The following is a 24,779-nucleotide window of genomic DNA, read 5'->3' as shown; positions in this document are numbered from 1 at the left end:
GTCCCACTGCATCTCACGCTGTGACGCACAGCAACTCCCAACCATCAGAAATACAAGGAGGGAAAATGTTGTATTACATCAACATTCTCTGTATACATCCCAAGCTTTTTACTTACATAAATCCTCCTAAAAACAACTTTGTTAGCTTTGTTTCTTGAGCCCACTCTGATGACGTGCATGGTAATGTTGTGAGTAACGATATAAAATGTACTTTAAAGAGTAAAATCTGCACCGAACTGCTCTGAACGGTGTCATTTGCTGCATCTGCTCCGGTTTCCAAGTAGGTTGAAATCTGCTGCTGTTTACTTGAAGGAGCTTTTTGAAGCTCACATTAATACATGGAATGAAAAGAGACTTGACCCAGATAAATCAGCAGATTCCAATGTAATCATGCCAATTACATACCCGACGTGGGGCTTCATAGACTTTGTAGACATGGAAAAGGAGGGTCGACCTGTATTTGTGCCTGAAGGTAAGATGTATGGCTCTCTGTACTGGTTGTAGTAATTACCTCTGGAATATAACCACACATTTTTAATGCATTACGATTTTGTGAATGTCTTCTACTCATGATAAGAATGTAGATGTTTTGATGTTTTGAGGGAGTGTGATTCACAACCATCCATTTGAAAGTCTATCAACTCAAATAGGAACGCTCTCTCTATATATACTGTATATCTATATGCATGATTCCATTACATACGCACAGTTGTGTCTTGTAATTGTTGTATTAATAAGAAGGTAAGAAGGGAAAAGAATTATATCAGGAAGCTGATTTGTGGGCAATGAGAAACTATAATATGTTTTTTTTATGTATCTTTTTTCTAATTAAGACAGGTTACATATTACTAGCAAGTGGAAATCAATCGAGAGAATCACACTCTGAAACCAAACACATTTAATACACCCATGGAGGATTATGTAAGCATCCAAATATCATCTCCTTATTATAATATTACGTTGATTATGTGTGAAGCGTGCGGTTAGGTTTATGTGCTTGGGCCCAAATTCAGACTGACGCGAGTGGAGTTGGAGCCAAGTTAGTAACTTGTTAATTTAATCTCGCTCTTCTCTTTCCCCCCGGCGGCTGTATTTTAGTGGGTTCATTTTCAGAAAATTGGGCGAGAGTCTCAGTCGCTGCCTGTACCAGACTAAAGGACATTAAATCAAAAGTCCTCCTGAAGGCTCTGGGTGGAGGGATATTGCTCTCAGCAGGAACTGGAGATTTGAGACTCGGGCGAAATCTATAAGAACTTTAGAGCGGCGTGGGCGCGCCGGAATATCAATTGTGTTTTTCCAACTGCTTCAAATCACAACCTCGAATGAGCTTTTGAGCTTGACCTTTGGAGGTGTGCCCTGGTGCACTGACACTCCGGCTCATCCTTCTGGATGATTGTTTCACACTCACGGGCGCACAGTCAGCTCCTGGAGGTGGCCCACCTAGCAGTTTCTGGATCCTTTTTCCTTTTTTTTGTTTTTTTTCCTGCACGTGTTGATATATTCTCCTCTCCGGCACAATGCTGCGTCATATAGGTAAGTGCAGCGTCTGACGTGAAGCTTTGGTCTCCGCTGCTCTCGGTGTGACGGTGCTGCTGTATGGGTTGCCTGAGGCAGGATCACGGCGATACCCAGCCTCCCGAAGTGACCTCTGACGGGCGGAGACGTGCAGACGCAACCGCCACTTCAAACGACACCGACGCCGAAGACTTGGTTCAAACAGAGCGTTTTCCAGCTCTAAATCTGACGCCAGATACAGGTTAAGCAGACTGAAGTGATTCAGCAGAAAGCTCTGGCGTGTGTGATTAGAATTTGAGTGGTCGGGTGTCAGACGGCGAGCCTCCCGGCCGTGTCGAAGCAGAGACATCGCCGCTGTATGACTTGCAGTCAGACCTGTCATCTGCCGACCCGTCTGGCTGCTGATATTGAGTGCTCCTGCGGGCGCGCCGAGCCAAATGGCGCCGCCGCCGAGGGAAGGAGAAGCAATCCGAGCAAATATTTACCAGCGCCGCTTGCCAATGCTAAGTTGTCTGGACCTCTGTGGCACTTTTGTTTTGACACGAGAAGCTCTAGTGCATTCAACAAGTTTCGGTAAGCACTGTCTTCATTATGAGTTTGTTGGGAGGGCAAAAAAAATAAAAAATAAAAAAATCGTGACTGCCCTCCGGCAGGTCCCAGCTCTGTGAACATTTCAAATTGACTTAAGCAGAACAGGGTGGAAACATCGATTTGCTGAGAACTCAGGATTGGTCACAGTTTGTTTTTTTTTATTATATTTTGTAATTTAAGAGATTCATCTTTTCATAAATAGTTGTTTTGATCTGTTTTTCAAGCATAAGATTTGTTTTGGAAATTGCACATTAGCTTCACAAATGAGAAGATCGATGATGTTTGATGTCTGGTGTGCAGAGCTTCGAGATTTGAACAGGGAAGCTTTAGGCATGCAAAACACCTCACTTACAAAAAAAATACAAGTCTTAAAACCCTTTAAAATCTGTTGCAGTGGATCTGAATACTGTTGACTTATCAAAATGGCATTTTATTGGGAACTGTAAATATGTGGTTGAAGGGCCTAACTGTCCCAACTCATACCTAAAGGTGTGATCAATTCTGCCTCCTAGTGGTTTTTGTAACAACCACAGCAGCAATGAAGAAAGACAGGAGGCCAGTTATAAAGAGAGAGAGAGAGATTTGGGGTTTTCCTATTTAGGATTGAACTGATAATAATGATCACTAGTATATTCCATTTAGTAATCAATAGAATCCAACACTATATGTCAGTTATAACAACCCAATAGGTCTAGTACTGAGCTGAACAGGCCTCCTCTATGCCGTTTTTATGAAACCAGCATCGACTATTCACCTGGGAGGCCACATTTCTAATGAGTTGCACGTTATTCTCACTTGAATAATTGCTTGCTAGCTAAATAGGGCAGATGTGAGAATGGTTATCGATTTCAGCATTTCATTTGCAACAAAACAGGGAATAACATTATACAAGTCGGTGATGTATAGTTTTATTTACTGTTCTGAGTACGATTACAAATGTCCGCTGAACTGGGCTCCAGTGGCTTCAATTCGATTGAATTTTATTTATATAGCGCCAAATATAACGCAGCCATTTCAGGGCAGTTTTGCAGAGAAAAAAACGATGGTGATGGTGGAAAGGAAAAGCTCAGAAACCAGAACACAGGTGGCGGCGAGAGAGGATAGAAGGAGAGGAAACGACAGATCAGGGACGAAAACACATAAATCCACTGGCTGCAGGCAGATGGGGGCAAACTGGCCGGTTTTCATAATAAATGTGACCATGAGCGTTACGGGGTCATAAATATTCTTGTTACCCCTCATTTACATGTGAGAAATGTTTTTAGATCCTCTGCATGAAAGCAAAACGGGCACGTCGTCCTCTGGAGAGCGCTCGGCTCGGACAGCCAGGTGGTGGCAAAGTCAAGTGTGTGAAGACAGGTATGACTCATCTCCTCAGCTGACTTACACACCTTTAGAAAGCATTCAGTGCCCAGCTGTCTGTTCGAGTGTGTGTGTGTGTGTGTGTGTGTGTGTGTGTGTGCGTGCGGGTTATTGAATCTCTGTGCCCGTGTGTGTGTCTGTCGGCGATGCGGACGGCCAAACGGGCAGTCAGCTGTAACAGTGAGTCACTCAGTCAGTCACCCTCGACTCAATACCTCTCAGAAAAGAGCAAAACACACACTCGGGGTGTGAGCGTATCAGTGTGTGTGTGTGAGTGTATGAGCTTGTATGTCACACTTTAGACTTTAATTAAGGTTTTTTTTTTTTGCAACCCCGTGTTGCAGAAGCTATGTGTCAGACAGTGTGTGTGTGTGTGCAGGTGGGTGTTCTTATTCGAATATAAGCTCCGTGCTTCTCTTTGACCTCTGAAATCCCCTCGGTCAGTCGCACAATGCCGCTTCACTCTGGATCCACACGCACCTCTCACTTGTTCGTGTGCGTGTGTGCGTGAACGCTCTCTGCAGGCACTGAGACGCCGAGAGAGGGAGAAAGAGACAGAAATAGGGAGCGAGCAAAAGAGAGAAGGGGAACAGCATAAATGTTTAATTTCTGAGTTGAATTTGTGCAATTTTTTTTTTATCTTGTTCATGTATAATTCATAGAGATGTCATGAATTGAATTAAAGTGACAAACTCAGTAACAAAAACAAAGTGAAAAGCAAAATAAGAAAACATAGGAAGGGATGTCTGTGTGCTGGCCTGGAAGTCAAAGTCCATTTAAATACCGATAATACCAGTGAAATAACCTTTTAGCTGCAAGTTAATAGGGGCTGAATGTGTGCACGAGGATTATTGCGAGCCCAGATCTCTCGCCTTGTGCGTTATGGATCTTGACTCTGATCAATATGTGAATGCTTACAGTGGTTTACAGCAGGATCAGTAATGAATACATTAGCAGGTAATTAAAATGCGTTCAATTAGAGATCGAGATGTGAGCCAGATTCAAATGAAGTCCTTGATTGGGACCAAATAATGAAAACTGAATGCCTTTTTTTTTTTCTTTCTCTCTCTCTTGAAATTGCAATACATTCAATTAAAAAGCACTGTCTTGGTTCTAAGTCGTTTAGCATGGTAACTATTTCTAGGGTTGACATGATTACTTTTGCTGAGCTTGACTTACCCACTGCCTAATTTGTAGCCATATGTTCCAAAGATGCTGATGTGAGCAGATGGCGCTTTTTTTTTTTTTTTTTTATTGCCCCGCCGAATGTACAAATCAATAGCGCCAAGAACGAGCCGACCGGCGGAGAGCGGAGACCGGATAAATAACAGAGGAAGAGCATAAAAGAAAGACGGGCGAAGAAACAGAAACGCAGAGGAGCCGGGAGGCGACATTATTTGTCATTAAGGAAAACAACGTGACTCCTGGAAGTTGGTGACAGATGTAACTAAAACAAAAAAACAAAGAATGAAGGAGGTGAGAGGCAGGGTGGCTACAGCAGGTGGAGCATGGATGGATGATCGCTGGAGATGGAGTACGAGACCAGATTAAACCTAATTAGAACAGATAATGACTTTATGAGGTGAAACGAATAGATGGGAATTATAATTCTGGAGATAAAGAATGGGAGGTGTGCCAGAGATTTTAATAAAGAACGACACTGACTTCAATAACAGGCAATCTGGGTGCGTTGGAAAGGGGAAAAACCACAAACTGTGAGTAAAGCGAAAACTGGAGCTCTGATCCAAAATCACAGGAATCTTGTGTTAAAGGAAAAGACATCTTGACTGCCATCTGAGGAGAAGATGAGAGAGAAAAGCCTGAAAAAAAGAGAATTCAGGCAGAGAGCCTTAGAGGAGAAAAAAAAAATCACCCGCTGTCGAGCAAGAATGGGAGATTTCAGTGATACATAATGATTAGCCATGGTGAGGAAAGATAGAGGAGAGAGCATATGTCAGTGGACGGTACATGAAGGAAGACATTTGGAAGGAAAAACTGGCTGACAGTGTCCCCCAAGGTGCCAGCTCAGCTTTCTGTTCTCCAAGAAAAAAAAAGAAAAGAAATCCTGTGATTAAATGAGCCGATTGAACGAAGTCATATAATAACCTTATTCAGGTCGCATGTAGACGAGCTGCATGAAGACCAAAATTCAACACAGTGACGCTGTAGGTTCGATTAGACTGAGGTGAAAACATGTGAACCGGCTCTAATCTCCTGAACGTCCGTCTGCATTGCTTGTTTGTGTTCAGGTAAGTGCTGCTCTGATGGGAATACTTGACTGAATGAGGCAGAGGAAGCAAAGACCACCTCTTGACACTCCCTGGTGTATTGACTGTAGGGCACCGATGCTGTGTACACACACACACACTCACATGCTTACACACACACATACACGCCCACACTACACTGCTCCACGTCGGCCCAGTCAGGATTTATGCCTCGTGTGTGCACAGTCATGCAAGGAAATCTACCAGAGCCATTACTTCCAATGCACTGTTGAGTGGACTATTGGATTTTAATGGAGGGGAAGCTCCAGTCGCTTCTACATTACATCTAATTCAACATTTAGCCACAGCCTGACCGTATGATTGGACAAAAGTCATTGTACCGGATATGAGCGGTGCAGTGGTTAATGAGGTGAGGCTGTGATGGCACGATGGTGGGTTTGAATCCCTGGAGAGGATGAACTGTCAGAGACACAAACACCCTTCAACCATTATTCTGAGCTACTGTCACACTGTGCTGGTACTGTCCTGGTTTCAGGAATCTCCCTTTTGGATTAATAAACCTGTTCTATTCTATTCTATTCTATGTCAGCAGTGGTCTATCTGTTAGCATTCACCTTCAGAAAGGTTTGCATGTATTAAAATTATTTTTTCAACTGATGTACTGAAGAGTTGCTCTGAAGATTACACCTGTCAGAAACAGCACATCTGATCCATTTTGCACATTATGTGTAATCTATTGCTTGACTGTGCAATTTAGCCTCCTGGATCCAAAAATCTTTAGTAAATAACTTTTTTTCTTTAACCACTGTCTCTGTTGCCATGCTTTGCAACGAGAAATGGATCTACTGAGGAGGTTATATGAAGAAGGAAGTCTCTGGTACACCAGAGACTACATTAAAATACTTCACCCGGCGGTGGACAAGTGTGACGCCGGCTGAAATGGACATTCATTCGTATGCGAAACTCCAGCGCCGGTGCTCCAACAGGAAATTGAAAGGAGCACCGTGTGCAGGAATTGAAACCTTCTCAAGAGAAAATGACAAGCGAAGGTGCTGCAATCCCACCGGCGGCATTGCCGAACTGAGGGGAGATTCGGGGAGGTGCAGAGCGGCGACGACAGCTGCAGAGTCTCTCCAGCTCCATAGTCGGATGCTTACGCCTTCTGCTACGCCTGGATTTAGTATTTCACCACTTTCAATTTATAGAAGGTTGAAAGCAGGGTAACACAGAGTACATTTGTTGGAGCTCTTTGAGACGGAGGGGAATCTGCATGTTAGATTTTTTAATTTTATTTGCACCGTTTTGCGCTGTTTCTATAGAAACGGTGGACATTTGTCTTAATTTTCTCTGATTGTTAATTGGAACAGTGGTGTGCATGTGTGCTCCAGGTATTGCTGGTGTGTGTGTGTGTGTGTGTGTGTGTGTGTGTGTGTGTGTGTGTGTGTGTGTGTGTGTGTGTGTGTGTGTGTGTGTGTAAATGTGTGTGTGTGTGTTTGTGCGGCAGCGCTCCCTGCAGCTAAGCCAGATGGCTGTGTCAAGTGCAGACGAGTGAAATCAACCACCCTGACATCGCCGCGCCACATCGACCAGCAGCTGCGCGCCATACGTGTGTGTTTATGTTTGCACGCCGGCGTCCGCCCCGGACGGGCGCCCGGCCGGCCAATCAGAAGGTCAGCGTGACTCAGGAGCGAGCTGCACCTGTTTTGTCGGAGTCTCTGTTTAACTTTGTCTCTCCTCTCGCCGTCCCTCCGTGGCGACGCGGCGGTTTCACCCACGGCTACGCTCGCCGAGCGTGCTCGGCATAATGAACACACACACACACACACACAGACGCACGAGGGCAGCAGCAGTAATTAACGGCTGACTGCGAGAAGCCATTATCATTACAGGAACGAGGTGGGATCAGACGCTCCCACCTACATAATGGACAATTAGTCTCTGCATCATCAAGTGTCCAGCTGAAATTTCCGGGCTCTTCAGGAAAAGATGCACTGACTAACTCTGCCCAGTAAATCTGAGAGGAAGAATTCTAGTGGTAAATTACTCACAAAATAGCATTTTTTTTCCTTTTTCTTCAGCGTTTTTTTTTTTTTTTTTAGACATTTTTCACCACTTTAGGGATGTTGATCACGTTTGGCTAAGGAAGCGTTTTGCAAAGCTACACTGCGCTTCACCAAAGCCGACACATGAATGTCTTGGACTGACTCATTTAATGTTAGCGGAGAGGACAACTTGAATGCGTTTGCCAGTTTCCAGAAAAAAAGCAGTTTAAAGTGCTCCGGGCAACGTCGGATCTCTTCATGGGGCTGCTTTCTAGTACGACCCTGGATGTTGTCGGAGCGTTTCTGTTACTGTGCCGCGACTCATTCCCATCCTCGTCTTCCACGTATTTGAGCTGTGGAACCTTTCCTGATTGAGATTCAGTAAGCTGAGTGATCCATCGATTGATATTTTGTGGCTCTACTCTCTTCATTTTTTTTTCCTCAAGTGTCATTAACCTAATTACTGACACTCCTCACATCCACTGATATGCAGTAGTACTCTCAGCTCCTTGTCTGTTAAACAGCCTACTGTCAGTGAATTCTAATGTTTGGTGACAATAGAGACTCTGAAGCTGTATTTCTCTAGGTCGTTGCAGGGAAATGTTGTGAATTAGTGCAAGCTGTAGACTCTACGGCGGTGATGTTGACCTTGTTGCAGGAGAACTGCTGCTTCATGGCTCTGGGCTCAATCAGTCGGCTGTGATAAATGTTGATTGCATCACTGTTCAAACATGCATAATCGTTAGAAAATGAGTTTTTAACGTCTGATTTCATGTGAAACTTAACGGGAGACCCCTTTTCGCACTGCGTTCATCATTTGGAGTACAGCCACACGACGGCAGATCAAATCTCACCTTCTAGAATCAATTCCCATATTCCTCAATATATGTAGCAATAATAAAATCAGCTGCAGACATGCAGCTGGATGGATACCATCTAATCCACTGATGCAGCACTCTATCCTCTGCAAATTCAGCAGCGCGAGTCACTTTACTCGCCTTATTGCATGAAAACACAATGATATTACTGTTGATGAGTTGATTTTTAAAAGCGAGATCTTCTTGAGGTAACTTGAGGGTAATCTCATTCTGCGCCAGCGTCTTTAATCTCCCGTCGTTGCAGGATGAATTCCACGCCGTTTGCAGCGCGACGGCTTGTTTCAGACAGAAAGCATTTTAAAATTAAACATATCGGGCTCGCCTGCTAGCCCGACATGAATGCATTAGAGGCCAGACAAATTGGTTAGAGCTAATGGAGCCCCGGTGAAGGCCATGGCCAAACCGCTGCCGCTGAAATTGATCCCTGTCTCATCTCCATAGATTACACTTGAAGGTAAGACATTCGGTTTGTATTCTCGCTTTGCTCTCTGTTCCCATTCTTTATTTTTTGATATAATACACCCCATAACGTGGCGCCGGACGCTTTATTCTCCACTCTGCGTGATCGGAAGGGTTTTAGGATTTCGTGCAGGATGTTGCATCTTCCCGGCGGCTTATATATGAGTCAAGACGGTGTGTGAATCTTTGCGGCTGTCATTGTGATGGAGCTCGCGTTTTTGGATTTTCATTCCTCCTCAAGGTTATAATGGAAATCCACACTGTCTATATTAGTTAGGCTGCAGATCTCCTTCGCTCCCTCGCTTCGCCTCCTGTTTGTGATGCTGCTTCATTTCTTCCGCTCACTGCTGTTGACTCTCCCTTCCCTCTTCTGTCACATTTTAAAATATAAACCGTTTTTTTTTAGCTCTCTCCTCTCCTTTCCTCTCCTCTCCTCTCCTCTGCCTCATCCTCTATCGATTGTGACTCCCGTTAATTAACAGAATTTATTCCTAATGAGCCAAACACTGATTACCTTGTTCCAGTCGCAGAAACAGTCTTTCGCAATGCTTCAAACACGAGGTCAGAATAATCAGACTGCGCTCAGCCGGCAGCTCCTCATCGCTGCGCCGCGGCTGATTTGAGTTCGATCATGGCGGTCGCTGCAGCTTGTTGGTATTTTACACCAAACCACTGCGAAACACTGAAGCTGGTTCATACGTGACGGGAGGGATTATTTCTATGTAAGTGAACGGAGTGAACAACATTTACTGAAGTGTAAATGCAGCTCGGGAGCATCTGCTCCTAATTCCTGTCAGACCTGCAGTTGTGTTTGGACGGAGGAGGCCTGTTTAAGCTCTCCTCTTTTCTTCAATCAATGCTCACACAAGTAGCCGGCTAATCCCTCCACTGAGCTCCTCAAACAGTCGATAAAGACACAGTGCCGACGAGAAGACCCTCACGCCGCTGAAAGCCGAGACCGTGGAAGCGGGCCTGTTGGTATTATTCGCGGGACGAGCATTCAGATGTGAATCTGAGGAGGGAGAATCGGAGTGACGGTGAGACAGCATGTTGAAAATTGAACGTCCCTTGAAATAGTGCTGTGTCCTCGATCCTTCACACCGCTGTCCGGTTTCATTTGTGTGTGTGTGTTTTTTTTTTTTCTTTCTGGATAGGTGTGTGCGTGACCTTGAGGTAACAAGGTCCATTCAGACGCTGATTGCCGGGTCTCAGTGGCAAAGCTGTTGGTAATTCTGTGATTTGATTGGCCGCCAAATCCCCGGCAAAACTCTCACCTCGTAATCTAAATCTCTCCCCCGTTTATTGTCTGCTCATTGTTTCATTGCCTTCCTCTGCCCTCTTTCTGTCTTTTGTCCTTTTCTTCCCGAGCCTCGGACTGGATTTAGCTGCCAAACTCCCTTATCTGCAGCCGAGCCCGTGCCGCCGCGCACGTCTCTGTTAGTGTGCGTCTCTCCGCTAATTGCACCTGTTAATATTGCCGCCAACCTCGCTGCTTAGCTGTCGTCGTCATTACAACAACGGCGGCAAAGGTCTGTCCAGATTCATTTTCATTTGCTGCGTCTCTGTGTGTTTGTGTGTGTGCGTCTCCGTGTGTGTGTGTGTGTGTGTGTGTGTGTGTGTGGCCACTCCTGGCAGCAACAGAGACTATTCTTTTCTCCATAATAGCAGTAAAGGTTCATTCCAGCTACTTTGCATTGTGAACAACAGCAGCCATTATTTGAGTGCGCTTTGTGTGTGTTTGTGTGTGTGCTTGCGATTGTTTAATTGTCTGTACGACAGTAAAATATTGAAGTTCACTCTCTTCTCACTCTGTCCTTCAATACATGTGTCCACCCACACACACACACACACACACACACACACACACACACACACACACACAGCCCCTCTCGTGTGGGTATTCAGTGGATTTGTTGGTGCTGTTGGACAGATTGTGAGCACAGATGCGTGTTTCGGTTCTGTGTGTGTGTGTGTGTGTGTGTGTGTGTGTGTGTGTCTGGGCGGCTCAGGCAACAGAACACGTTTCAAAAACAAACAATAAAAATAGACACCCAGGATAAGAAGCACACTTTGCGCAGCCCGTCCTGTCAAAACATGAAACTGTGGGACAGAAGCTGCCAGAATGATGCTGCAGTGGGAAACTTTTATGGAAATAACCAGATTTTGACAAATAGATCCATTTATGTCAGTGGTGTGCAATACTGACTAGAGCCATAAAAGTTCCATTATCTCTACTGGAGGGCCAAACCATCATGTTATATTAACAATTTATGACAATTTAAGCAACTAATATAACACAGAGAGATAACTGAATAGCTGTGAATTTGCTGTGAAGGACTAATTACACTGAAAATGGGTTTGAATGTGAATAAATTACTTTTTCTGTTTGTTTTTCCTGATGGGCCGCAAAGAAGGCAGACAGGGGCCACATGAGGGCCACGAGCCAGCCGTTGCCCACATTTGAGTTAGATGAATGAAAAGACATGCATGGATCCTGATGTTCTGCTGTTATTTAGCTGTTTAAAAAGAGGTTTTAAGACATTTATAATGTAAAAATGTTATCATCAGTATCAGATATATTTTCTAAAGAATTTTGCTGCATTGGTATTGGAAGGAAAATATGTGCCCTGAATTATGATCAAATACAAAACTCACTAATCACAGAGTAATGAAACTTTTGGATTGTTCATGTATTTTACTCTTTATGGAAACAAACTGGCTCCAGAAAAGCAGACGTCCAAATTGAACTTTTATGATCTATTCGTCCATGCCAGTCCATTACACACAGCTGGAGGACTTAATAAAACAACTAGAAATCTAATATTCTAACACTTTTGGACACTCCGTGTGTGTGTGTGTGTGTGTGAGACGATCGTTTGCTGCAGCTTGTAATTGTAATCTCCACTTAAGAGTGTAATTTATGAGGAAAACCCCTTTTATCTAATTGATTTAGTTAATGTTGTCCCTGTGAACGCTCACATTACTCTGGTTTCTCCCATCTGGCACACACACACACTCACACACACTGAGTGCATCACCCACTCATTTCATACTCATAATGATAATGATAATAACTTTCCTTTCCCATTAATCACTGTGGTAACGCCACAACAGCGCGGAGGTCTGCCCGGTCTCTGCTCCCCGCCTCCCACTTTGTTCCACCTCTCTCTGAACGTCCCTCCTCTCGTTCAAATCTCACGCCACGCGACATGTTAGCTCCTCTCTCTCCACCCTGAAGATAAGTGCTGTCCCCCTCATTCTTCATTTCCGGTGCCAAAGTACTTTTTGCTGCACGGGAGGTCTTCACTGTGCCACACTGCGGCCGCAAATGTTCTTTATGAATCTTTAATTTGTCGAACAACACAGACGGAATCTCATAAATATTAGCGTGTGCGACTGTCTGACGAAATCAGCTGCAGATGCGGTTTGTCTCAGCAGTGTATTTGACCATCCCTGTCATTATAAGTTCGCTTCTTGTCCGGGCTTATCACTGGATACACGGGTGAATTAGTGCTAATGTGTTTGCATAATGTGCTTTCTGCGGCCGCTGGCGAAGCAGTTTTAATGGACATAAAGTCCTTGTAGTGACAGTAGAGCTGTGGCCGAATGACCGTGTTTTGTTGAAGTTAAACGTCTTCTTTTTAAATAGAAAAGTTGTCGTAATGTCAGATGTATTGTCATATTGTTGTGTGGTGGTTTGCAGTCAAGCGCTCATAGTTCGAACTCTAACTCGAGTTTGGGCTTTGCAGCCTTTCTGAGTCAAATGTTCATGTTCTTCCTGCACATGTGTGGATTTCCTCCAGCTTCTTGTTCTGATCAAAACAATGTGTTTAAAAATCAGAATGCTGTCAAGTTCTGTAACATGTGTTACACATGCACATATTTAAGAACTAAATACTCGTGGACCCTGACGGATTCCCACGATAACCCGGATCTTCTGGCCAGCAGATTATCAAAGACTGTTGGGCAACAAGTGACGGATTAGATGGAGGGAGAGAAGTGAAACTGTGAAAAAAAAAAAACCAAACGTATATGCTGTGTGTCTATATATAGAAGCCGGGCGGTGACAACTGGAAGAACAGAGTAAAGTGGAGAACGGCTGGCTTAAAGCACATGATTGGCCCCGTGCTGTTACTAGGGTGACTAATAGGATCCCAAACTTATCATTACTTTATGGCATGAGGAGAGTGTGTGGGGAGATAAAGATAAGTGTGTCTTTAACGAGAGGGTCGTCATGCAAACGGAGGATTGAATCCACAAACAGGTATACTTCACTTCATTACACCATAAGAGAGAGATCAACTGGGATTAATGCAGCTTCCAGTCATTGTGTGCCTGTTTGTCTTTCTCTTATTCTCTTTTGTCTACACTCTTCCTCTACACATGAAACGCACATACATGTTGGAGCAAATGGCCTCTTTTCCCTGCGCTCTCTCTCTCCTAAGCTCTCTGTGACAAGGGGATTTTCTTCAGTCTTTTTTCCTTTTTTTTTTTTTTTTATTAAGATTGCTTTAATGTGGCACACAGGAAGGGGGAAAGAAAGGGGGAGTGGAGGGAAAGCGAAAGAGATGCAGCGAGGCAGTAGAGGAGGAAGAGGGAAGATAGATGACAGCAAGGTGTTTAAAAAAAAAGAAAAGAGGGAAAACAAAACAGGCAGGGTAAAGGACTAAGTGATGAAAAACAGATACTGCAAAAGAACAACAGCGGAAAGCAAAGGCGGGGAGCATCAGAGGTGAGGAGAGGGGAGAGAGAGAGAGAGAGAGAGAGCGAGCAAACAGATGGGGGGAGGACGGGGAGGACGGCGGTAAAGAAAAGGAGAAGAAAGCAAGACAGGGTTGCATCATCTATCTAAAACAAGCCCAGGGGAGGAGGAGGGAGGGAGGAGGAGGACGACGAGGATGTGTGTGATGATAAAATTTTCACCTTCAGTGACTCTTGCGCAGACACACACACGCGCACGCGAACGCGCGCGCACACATTCTGTGGCTTCTCCGCTCGTATATTCAAAGCAGCCCGAGTTTCATACTGAAATCACCACAGCGCTTTCAGCCGTGCTAATGTGCGGTTGGACGACACGTCCTGAGGTTTCCACATTGCTTAACAAAACACACACACACGCACACACACACAATAGAAGCAATAACGTATATAAAAGACCTTGTTTAAACAGCCTAAAGCACACAGTCTGCACTGCGTTGCGTTGCTGTAATTACCTATTTCAAGGTCTACTGTTGTCATTTTAACTGTAGCGTCAGCGCCTGGTTGTTTTGTCGTAGTTGTGTATTTAGAGCTATAATGGATCAGAGTTTTTTTTTTTTTTTTTTTTTTTTTTTAAAGCCAGAGCCACTTATCTATTTTCAGATTTTTGTTATCGGTCTGGATTTGTATGAGTTAAAAAAAAAAAAAAAAGAGAGAGAGTTTTTTTGCAAGCTATGTGGAGAAAGGCTTGAATACATATTCAAGCTGTGCAAAATGTGCAACATGCGTAGCTCGTGCACGTTGGGAATAAATACAGGGACACTGCTGCATTCTGATGAAGCAAAACTCAAAATATAATCATGTGTCGTTAAAATAAAACAAATCACCGCCTCACTGAACTGGCACGCCGACGCACACCAGTACTTTTGCTGTTTTAAGGAGGCTGAAAGGTGAGACAACGGAGTGACAGCAGGGCCCGACTCAGAGAAGCACAGACACTTGAAATCACGTTGCACTGGGTGTAAGAAATTGCCTTGAGCATCTTTTTTGGGTGTTGGACCGCCGTGTGATGCCGCGACAGTTCTTGTGCATTTTGATTTAACCTTTCTGCGGCTCTGCTAAAGTAGATGAAAGACTTTTCTTTTCGTTTTTCCTCTCATTTGTTGTCTTGACAATGACGATGACGAGCACTAATGGATTGTTGAAATTCTCCCATCTGTGTTGAACTGGGTGGAAATCTTGTGAATGTGAAGGCTCCGTCATGTGAGTCACTCCATTCTCTCAGTCTTTGAACAAACGGGCGGCCCCCGGTGCCTCGTGGATGAAAACATTGTCATCTCGGAGCTGACCTATCGCGTTAAGGCAGCTCCGTCGGAGCATAAAGGGCATCACTCTCAACAACTTTGTATTGATTTGTCGTGACCTTACTCTCTTAAGCGGACGGGCGAAATGTCCTGAACAGCTCAACGCAGTCACGAGATCCCCTTCGTGGGGTCGAGCCTCCGGGCCTGTACCATCCTCTTGCACTAGCCCGGTTGACAGGAATGGGGCGAACAGTGACTCATCTCTTCAGACCAGTGGCTATGGTTTTTGCACCACTGAAATCTCAAATGTGCATTCATCTTTGTAATGAGAAGTTTGTGCATGATAAGCCTTCTATACATTCCCTCGTTATGCAACTGTGGACGGAGACGGTTTGTTCTTGTGTTTATCTTTCTTCCTTTTTCAAATATCAGCAGGCTTTTAGACATTACAGCCATTTTCATCCATCCATCTTTGCTGCTGCTTTACCCAGTTTACAATTATCTGAACCTTTTTTGACATGATTGATAACATAACCGGCCGTTTACTGACGCATGTGTAAATATGTGCACCAAAAACCCATCTTATTTATGCATTAAAACAAATACATCCTAGTCCAACATCCTTAAAGTAACAAAACCGTGCATGCATACACACTTTATCCGCTGATACACACTCCACACACAGAGGCAGCGTCATCCCAACGTGCATCATCTTCTCTAGTATTAATGTCACAGCCCATTAAAACCCTTTTAACCTCATTTGGCTGATGTTCTCGCCTACACAAACTTTCTCATTCGCACAGCCTGGTGACAAAGGGTCAGCGCATGAAAAAAGGCCTCACTGTTCAAAAAAAAAAGAAAAAGAAGGAAAACTTTGGCTGCAGGCCAGTTTATCTTTCCGCTGTATGAGGCTTCGTGTGACATAATAAAGTGCCGAAGCAATAGTTAGATGATATCGCAGGAGATATAAACAGTGAAAAAGAGATGCGGCGATATAGAAGGAAAGGAAAACAGTGCAGGAGTTCAGCTCCTTGCAACGGGAGAATATTAACCCACACTGACTTGTTAGCCTGTGGTGGAATTTAGCCTGCCTCACTTTTGCACTTAGCTTCGCCCTCTCCTCTTCTGAAGACGTTTCGACGCCGGATAAAATCTTTACCACTTGGCAAAAAAAAAAAAAGCAGGGATGGTTTTTCAAATTGAGAGGGTGGATTCCAGGGATAAGGAGTGTGTGTGCGGGCGAAACGCAGGGGTCTCCATCCTAAGCCATGAGATTACACGCAAGCTCGCTCTGTTTGCGTCTCTCGTTCTTAACCTCCGTGACCTTTGGCCGGCGGCTTGATCCGACTCACTACTCATCGTATGACTCACGCCGGCATCCATACATTGAAGACGGTGCTCGGCGAGGCTGGAACGGAGAATATGAGCGGGTTGAGTTTAGGCACTAAGTGTGGCCTATTTTTCAGTGCCAGCCCGAACAACAGCATCTTTTTGGTTCCTGCGTCAAACAAGCGAACGGGATTTTAAAAATTGACTCCTGGGATTGTCGCAAAAAAACACCGTGACGCACTGAACCTCAGGATTAGAAACTGGCTGGACTGAAGACAACAGCTGCAGCTAAACGGCAGTTTCGTGTTTTTGAAACTCTATATATAAACTACAGCAGTTAAAAGCTCAAAGCAAAATTCATCAGTAGCCATCTAATGCAGCCGATGAATTGTTCTGGTGCTTTCCTCATGAAGAAAAAAAACTTTTAATACTATAAGCTCATAAATCTGCAAGTCTGAGCTCAAATCAGTTGCTTGAATTTAAATGTAAAGATCTTCTTTAATGAGCAACTCGATCACGAAAACAGATTAAAAAAAAAAAAAAAAACATTGTGGAACTGCGTGTGTGTGTGTGCGAGTGTGTCTGAGGTGATGGATGAGCCCAGGCCGCGGCAGATCAATGTTGAACAGCGTCCTGTAGAGGGAAACATTGAGTGACCACCAGGGTACTGGCCACACACAAACACACACGTGCACACACACACACACACACTCAGATGCTCAGTTAAACTTTACACTGAAGGGCAACGACCTCAAAAGAAAAGCACCTCCCACCAGACATTCCACAGTAAGATTTTCAGACGCTGTATTTTTGATTACATCATAAAACAAAACAAAATAAAAACCCCTTTTTATCGAATATACAATATTAAACCTTTATGCACGTCTCCTAATCTGAAGCGGGACAGGAACAGGTGCGTCGGCCGCCGCTCCAGCCTCCAGAGGATGCATTTGAGGCTGAGTAAATCTGCTTATGCAACAGTTTTGAAGCGGCGTTCAGTGAATGCACCAGACTTCCCGACACACATCACTTCTGGAATCTGCTAATGTTTTTTTTCTTATTTTCTTCCGGTCACACATGCACATCGTGCAAGTGTGGAATAAAAACACCATGAAACATTGTATAGATGCATCCGACAGCTGTCAGTCGTCATCCTCCCCAGAGCTGTGCACACACACGTGCACACGGAGAAACCCTCAACCTAAAGCTCACTGATGCATTCTGCATCAACGTATCAGGCTATTTGGAGAGGACAGCTTGGCTGTGTCTCTGATGTCTTTCTTTTCGTTCCACTGGGCTGCGTCCGCGAGATCGTCTTAAATCTTGCGCAGCGCTCCGGAGTGCGGGCGGCGCTGTGCAACGCTAACGCCTAACATGCTTGGACAGCTGTAGCCACGGCCCAGCGGGGCGCGTTCGCCATCGCCCCTCAAATCTGCTTAATTACGCATCTCATCAGCTCAACTCTCCAACCACTCGATCGCTGTAATCCCGCCGCCACACACACTCTGTCTCCATCTCCTTCTGTATCTCTGCCTTTCCAGGGTTTTATCTCGTCTCATTTCTTTTTTTTTCCTTTTTTTTTTCCTCCCCACCTTTCTCCTTCCTCCTGCACAGCCACCCCCCCCCCCCCCCACCCCCCCCACCCTGTTGCGTCATCCTCCTCATCTCGCCTCTAATCTCGCATTCGTCAAGGAGCCACGGCGCTCTCTGAGCTTCACTTCTCTCCCCTCCTCTTGGCTTCGGCCTCGCAGCCTCGCCTCCCGCCTCCTCCTGCACCCTGCGCCACCATCGCCCTTCTCCCCCGAGCCTGCAGCATCCATGGGTGCAGCCAATGATCAGCCACGCATACACTTTTTAACACACTCACACACACACACACACACACCAGCAGATATGACCAAGATCAGATAGGCTGGCTTCATCTCTCTGTGTGGGGAATGGAGAATCACTTTGGAGTGAAAGAGAAGGAATAACACAGAGACGGTGTGCAATAATAATACTTTTTTTTAATAGAGAAATCAAGACGGATTCAAATATATGCAGATTTTCTTTAATGTGCGTCTCTATGATTTCCCCGGGAAACAGAAGCACAGTTATTTGCAGCTGAGCTACAAAGTAAGTGATGTGAAAGCTCTGTGGGAAAAGATGATTGTCACAGTAAACAGCTTCCCCCATTTTTTAATATCGTACGTCAGTAAGATATTGAAAATTAATGACGCATAAAAACGCACCACTTGGGAAATAGACTTTATTGTTCGGGTCCAGTCAGAGTTGAGCTGTTTCAGACTAAATAAATCTGCTGAGTTCAGGCTCGTGATTGGCAGGAAAACAAATATTTGCAACGGTGAGACTCACTGCATATGAATAAGAAGACAAATGACAGCACCTCTGCAGCTCTTCGATAAACACAGCAAGTCCCCCAAAAACCAGATAATTCCATCTCAGTGAATAATTCAATTTTAGTAATCTGGTGTTATTTCACTGTGGGGAAACGTTGGAATTCAAAGTGAGCTCGAGGAAGCGGTGAAACCATACAGCTGTAGTCTTCAGAGAGCGCGTGGATCCAGATCTAGCCTCTATCCTCGTGTCGTTATATAAAAGGTCTTCATCTGGAGGCCTCGGCGAGATCACAAAAACCAAAACACTACCTACGCCTTCCGCTCACGCTCTCCTCGGGGTGTTTGGAGAAGTCACAGGTGATTTGCACTTGAAACAGTGATATGATCTCACTTCAGCTGGCAGCGCGGGCAACGTGAGAAGACGGAACTCCAAGTAAAATGACAGTGTTAATGCCAGTTAAACCTACAGTTCATAGAACTCCGTGTAGCCCTTACATTTACCCCCGTCCGTGTGTGTGTGGTGTGTGTGTGTGTGTGTGTGTGTGTGTGTGTGTGTGTGTGTGTGTGTATGTGTGTGTGTGCGTGTGTGTGTGTGTGTCTGTGCGTGCATGCATGTGGTGATTCACGGTGCCAAACAGGGCAGAGCAGTGAGGCTCGGCTGATGTGATATGAATCAACAGCCATGGTCAGCGCTCTTACTGCTTTCAATAACCGTGTCGGAGCTCGTGTGTGTGTGTGTGTGTGTGTGTGTCTGATGTGCTCTGCAGTGGGTGTGAATATGAGTTCTGTCTGCCTTCGTCTCGTCCTCGCGCCGTTCTCCACACTTTTAGAAGTTCAGATTCAGTTTTTATTTTTATTTTCTCTTACATTGGATTAGTGGAATCGAGGCTTGTAACCAAAACTTTGTGTGTCCCTGAGCGTGACCCCTGACCCCCGAACGCACAGGTTGCGACAGAAGGGCCATTAAGCCCGCGCCAAATCAATCACTCTATCAACTGTCGTCCAAACAGAGCATCGGCTGCTGTTGCTTACATGTTGTTTCAATAAAAATAGTGCTTAAACTGTCAAAATACACACTCTGCTGCCTGTGTGTCTCAGGGAGTGATTTACCGGCTTTAATCTATGTGACATTTTCATTGCTTTCCCTCCCACGGATGTGCCAGCTAATTTGTGAAATGTGAGTGGCTTTCGTACAAAGGAGCAGCTTTCATGATGTTTATAATACAGTCAGGCGGATCCAAATGAGATGAAATTATTCCAGATTACAGTACGGAGCCGGCAGCCTGCAGGGCTTCGCCTAAAAACACTGGTTCCAACAGCGCGGCTTGAAAATGGGACTTTCAACAGGTGTGATTTTGAGCAAAATTCAGAATTTTGCTTACTGCAGATCACAATATTCTGAATTCACAGCTGTGCTACAGGTTAATTATTCCTTCCTGACCTGCTATGTTCTTGTTTTCTTCCGACGTGCAAGGAAACAAGTTGCTTTAGTTTAATTTTCAATCTTTTGAAACACACAACCTGCTTTCCGGTGTAAATTATCATCGGCCGACTGACTCGGGAGAACAATAAGCGCACGTGGCAGGTTTGTGCGTCGGTGAGCGAATGAATGGATCCCGTGCGTGCCGTTCCGTGCACACGCACTCCTCATTTACATACATGTCTGGCGGCAGGCGCGCACATGCATGAGCATCCCTGTCAAGCCCGGAGAGGTCATGGTGTGTGTGTGATCTGTCAGGATGATTCATATCTTACATGGAAGAGCCTTTAGGAAAGAGAAAAAACACACACATGCGCGCACGCACACAGAAACTCATGTACACAGCAGATCAGGAAGTTACTGTACGATTTGGTCTTGGCCTCAGATCATGAGACACTAAAGCCAAGATAATTTAACTTTGCTGCACAATAACTGATCAATGCAGCATTTTTAAAGGAAGCCCGATCAGTGGAACTGGCGTCCGCCTGCTCTCTTTCCCTGATTTTTTTTCTTCCCTCGTTCATTTGCTCTGTGAGCACTCGTCTCAGACCTCTTTTTTAACATCATCACACTTTCAAGACTAATAGCTTCCCCTGTGCACGAGTGTGTCCATGCAAATTCCAAATTCCTCCATACAGAATTAAGCTGTTAAGCTGAAAACCAGCAGCGGCTGCGTTTCGAAACCCGAGCCGTTTAATTCTGTATTACCTGCTGCGCTGCACATTCAGGATTCACAGATTGTCTGCATCCTCACCCATCTCCAATGTTTATGTGTTAAAGAATCTGCCTTTACCGCTGCTTTATCAACATTTGTGCGAGCAGATCTACTCCCCGTGTTGAAGAGTGAAACAGCAACAGATTTGTTTATGGACGAGGCCGACGCGAGAGAGGCGGTGAGAAAGAGAGAGAGAGAGAGAGAGAGAGAGAGAGAGAGAGCAAGCGGGGGAAATGGAGAGGTGCTACAGACATGAAGTGGGGAGCGTGGGCAGCGAGGGAGACGAGGGACAACAGGACATTAACTCGGGGATGGGAAGATGATGATGAGGAGGAGGAGGAGGAGGAGGATGTCGACGAGGTTGAGAGGAAGTTGATGACGGAGACACTTGGAACGAGTGAGGAGAAGAAAAGCTGAAATTCAGAAAAAAGAAAAGGGAAAGACAGAGCGACAGGACTGCATTAAGCTTTCATAAACACACTGAAGTAATTGAGGCGTTAGCAGCGAATGTGAGTTTTACAGCGTTAAATATGACATGATCTCTCACTGACTGTTGGTTTCCTTTAGATTTGAGTTAAACAGTATTCTATTAATACTGTTGTATTTAAATTCTCACTCTTCAGCTGAAAAAGAGGCTTCAGTTGCACAATTTAGAGAATTAATTGAAGAATCGATTAGCAAATCAATGCAAAATTAATCAACCGCAATCAGCCCTGCAAGGACATTTCTTAATTTTAACCATCTGGAGAACGGTGAACTGTTTTATTCAAGCCAAAATGTATTCAGGAAAACATGTAAACTCACGTAAACCTCATTTTATTCCCTGGAATGTGAATTCTGAAAGCCAAAAACCTGAGTCGCAGCGTCTCTCTGAAGAAGCTCAATGCTCCAAAACAATCGATTAGCTGATTCATTCATCAAAACAACGACTTCCGTTTTATATTTGGGTGCAAAAAAAAAAAAAAAAAAACCACTGAGAAATAATCCGTGTTTAGTGTTTGTGCAGAGAATGTGGAATGAGTTTTTAAAAGCTTCACTGCTGGATGGAAACGGAGGCGAGAGGAAGCTGCTGCAGCGCCGCCCCGGGGCTCCTGGATTCAACATGTGGTGATTACTGCAGACAAACACAGAAGACAGACACCTTAGAAGGAAATCCCACTTATTTTGCACATCAGTGCAGGTTTTGTTTACACACTTTCATACAGCTATGCATAAAAGAAGTTGTTTAAAGCGACTGAAAATTGTGTGAAGTCGGTTAAACTGCCCCGAGCAGGCGGAGCTGCAGCTTGACAGTAAAGAGAAGAATGAATATGTGGCGTCAGAAGAGCTGAAAAGTCTCCATGTAAGCGTTAAACTAGCGGCTCGAGGTTATGTTCAGCTTTTAGCTCGACACACCCAGCTCCTGCACCGTACTGCCGGTTTTGTTATGACAAACCGGGTCAAGGCGAGGCACAGCGGGGAGAAGGTTCTCAGCTCTGATCTGTTATTTTGAAGTCGTGTGCAGACCCACATTGTTTGAGTTTCTCTGCTGTAGCATTATCTGTCTGGGAGGTCCCGGGCCACGGTGTCAGCTGGTGTGCAGAGATGTCAAAATGCATTTGCAAAGGTGCATTTCAGACAATCTGAACAAAATACACTAAATTTTCTGGATTAACTGATGCAGGTAACATTCAGAAAGGTCCAAAAAGGCTACATAGAATTGACTTAAAAAAAACAAGCAGTTGCAGGGTTGAACACAATAGGAGAAATCCTATTTAGTGTAAAACAGTTCAAATCAGAAAAGATGAAGGAGAGCAGAGGAGGGGGGGTTCAGACGGCAGGGGAGAGAAGGGACTGGAGTATTGAAGTGACAGGTTGCTGTCAGAGCAGCGGGACCCTGGAAGACAGATGAAGACGGGGTCAGCAGCTCCATGCTAATGTCACCGTGATGACTAACTGTGTGTCTAGGTGTGTGTGAGCGTGTGTGTTCATGTGAATGCAGGGTCACGTCAGCAATTTTTTTTTGTCCGGAGCTGACTAACCCTGCAGAGTGTGTGTGTGTGTGTGTGTTGGTGTCACTACAAGGTCAGCAACTCTGTACTTCCATGCTGACACATTCTGTGTGTAAATATCCGTTTGTGTTTGTGTACCCGTCTGTGGACATTTGCGTGAACGTTTCGGCCCACTTTTAACCCGAAACTGACTCTTTGAAGTGTTTCTCTCGACTGTTCCGATGCTTTTTCAGTCACAACGTATCAACTGGAGTCGCATGGAAATTCGGTCGATTTGTTCTTCAGCTCACGTTCAACACCAAACACAGAATCTTTACAGATTTATTGTAATAACTTGTGGATTAAAGATTCACTCATGACTCAAGGGTTTTGTCTTCTTTTTTAAAACAATAAAAAAAAAAATCGGTGATGATTTAACTTTTAATATTTCAATTTATACAAAATGTTATCTTCTTTTTCAAAGCAGACAAGAGCTGAAATGTTGGTCGTGTTCAATTATTTTTGCCGTCAGCCAGTCACAACAGAAAAAATTGGCTTAATTTTTTTAAATACTTTGTTCGCTTTACTTTTTCATCGCTCACATTAAAAAACAACACAAATCTTTTGTAAGCATGAAAAGAATTCATTAGTGATGCATTATGTTGCCATTGGACTTTATATTGAATATTTACTCTTCACTTAGCTTTACGGTACTTTTAGTCTCTGCCATCCTTGATGGTTTCTATTCAGTTTATACACATTTTCTTGACAGAACCAGCAAATAACCTTCAAATTTTGCACATTTGAAGGATGTTAAGCTTGAGGTTTGCAAACATTCACAGGAGCAGCCACTTTCACACTACGTGCAACAAAATAAAGCTTTCTATATACCATCGCTGTATCAGGTTGTGAATGAACAACATGCAGACCAATGTTTAAAACCAGCATTTAAAAATATCCTTCTGCTGTGCTGCAGGAATACGGACGGAAATCAGCTTGTTTGCAAATTCATCATCGCCAATCTGGCCTTGGACTATCACTGATTAAATCAATATGGTTTATTGAATCATGAGTGTCTGGTCTTGGTGAAGGAGCATTAAACACACTGGTGACTAAAGCTCTTAATAAAATCTAAATATGACATTTAATTAGTGGAGCCTGGAGGCTCTGATACTCTGGCAGGAAAATTGTCTTCGGTTGGCTTGATTCATGTTTTATAGCGTCTTAGAAAGAGTAAATCTCCCAATCTAGGCTTATGTGGACATCTTTTATAGATAGTAAGCAGAAGATTTTGATGCAAATGAGGTTTTAAAAGCTTCTGTGTGAGTTTTGATTGTCTTTTTTCTGCTCTGTACGCTCCACCTTTAAGATGTGCAGAGATTCTAGATTTGACTCAGGTGAATCTTTTGGCTTTGTATGATGATGTTACAATGGCTGAACTTTTTATACACATTATTAAAATGGATTTTATGAGTTCTCCATTACCATTCAAAGGTTTTGAAGGCTTCCTTACATTTCCCTGGCAGTATACATTACTAGACGTAATGTAAAATGTGTTATGTGGGGGGAAAAAAAACACCCGGTCTTCATTATGAATAAGTGTATCGTCATTTACATTTACAGCTCCACCTCAGGCTGCTTCTTAACTTGCACTCGCCTTTATTGCCTTGTTGTCCATTTTTACGGTTCAAACCCGCAGTGAAGACAGTCCATCAGCACGGCTCGTCGAGTTTCAATAAACTGGGACGCATTGTTGCTTCTTGTCGCCGATAGAAGGTTCTGCTGACAGAAAGCCAAAGCTGGCAATATGTTTCTTAACGTGGAGCTCTGCTCCCGTCAGCATGTCTTAATTAAAGACACCAAATGCTG

The 24,779-nt window shown here is 44.3% G+C and overlaps 1 protein-coding gene across 1 annotated transcript in view; it reads left to right on the top strand.

Moving 5' to 3' along the window:
- Positions 1–24,779, top strand: part of slc8a4b (solute carrier family 8 member 4b) — an 80,170-nt gene that overhangs the window by 15,913 nt on the left and 39,478 nt on the right. The window lies entirely within an intron of this gene.

This window comes from Salarias fasciatus, chromosome 3, assembly GCF_902148845.1.
Source record: "Salarias fasciatus chromosome 3, fSalaFa1.1, whole genome shotgun sequence".
Taxonomy (NCBI): Eukaryota; Metazoa; Chordata; class Actinopteri; order Blenniiformes; family Blenniidae; genus Salarias; species Salarias fasciatus.
This window is presented reverse-complemented; position numbering and strand designations above follow the sequence as displayed.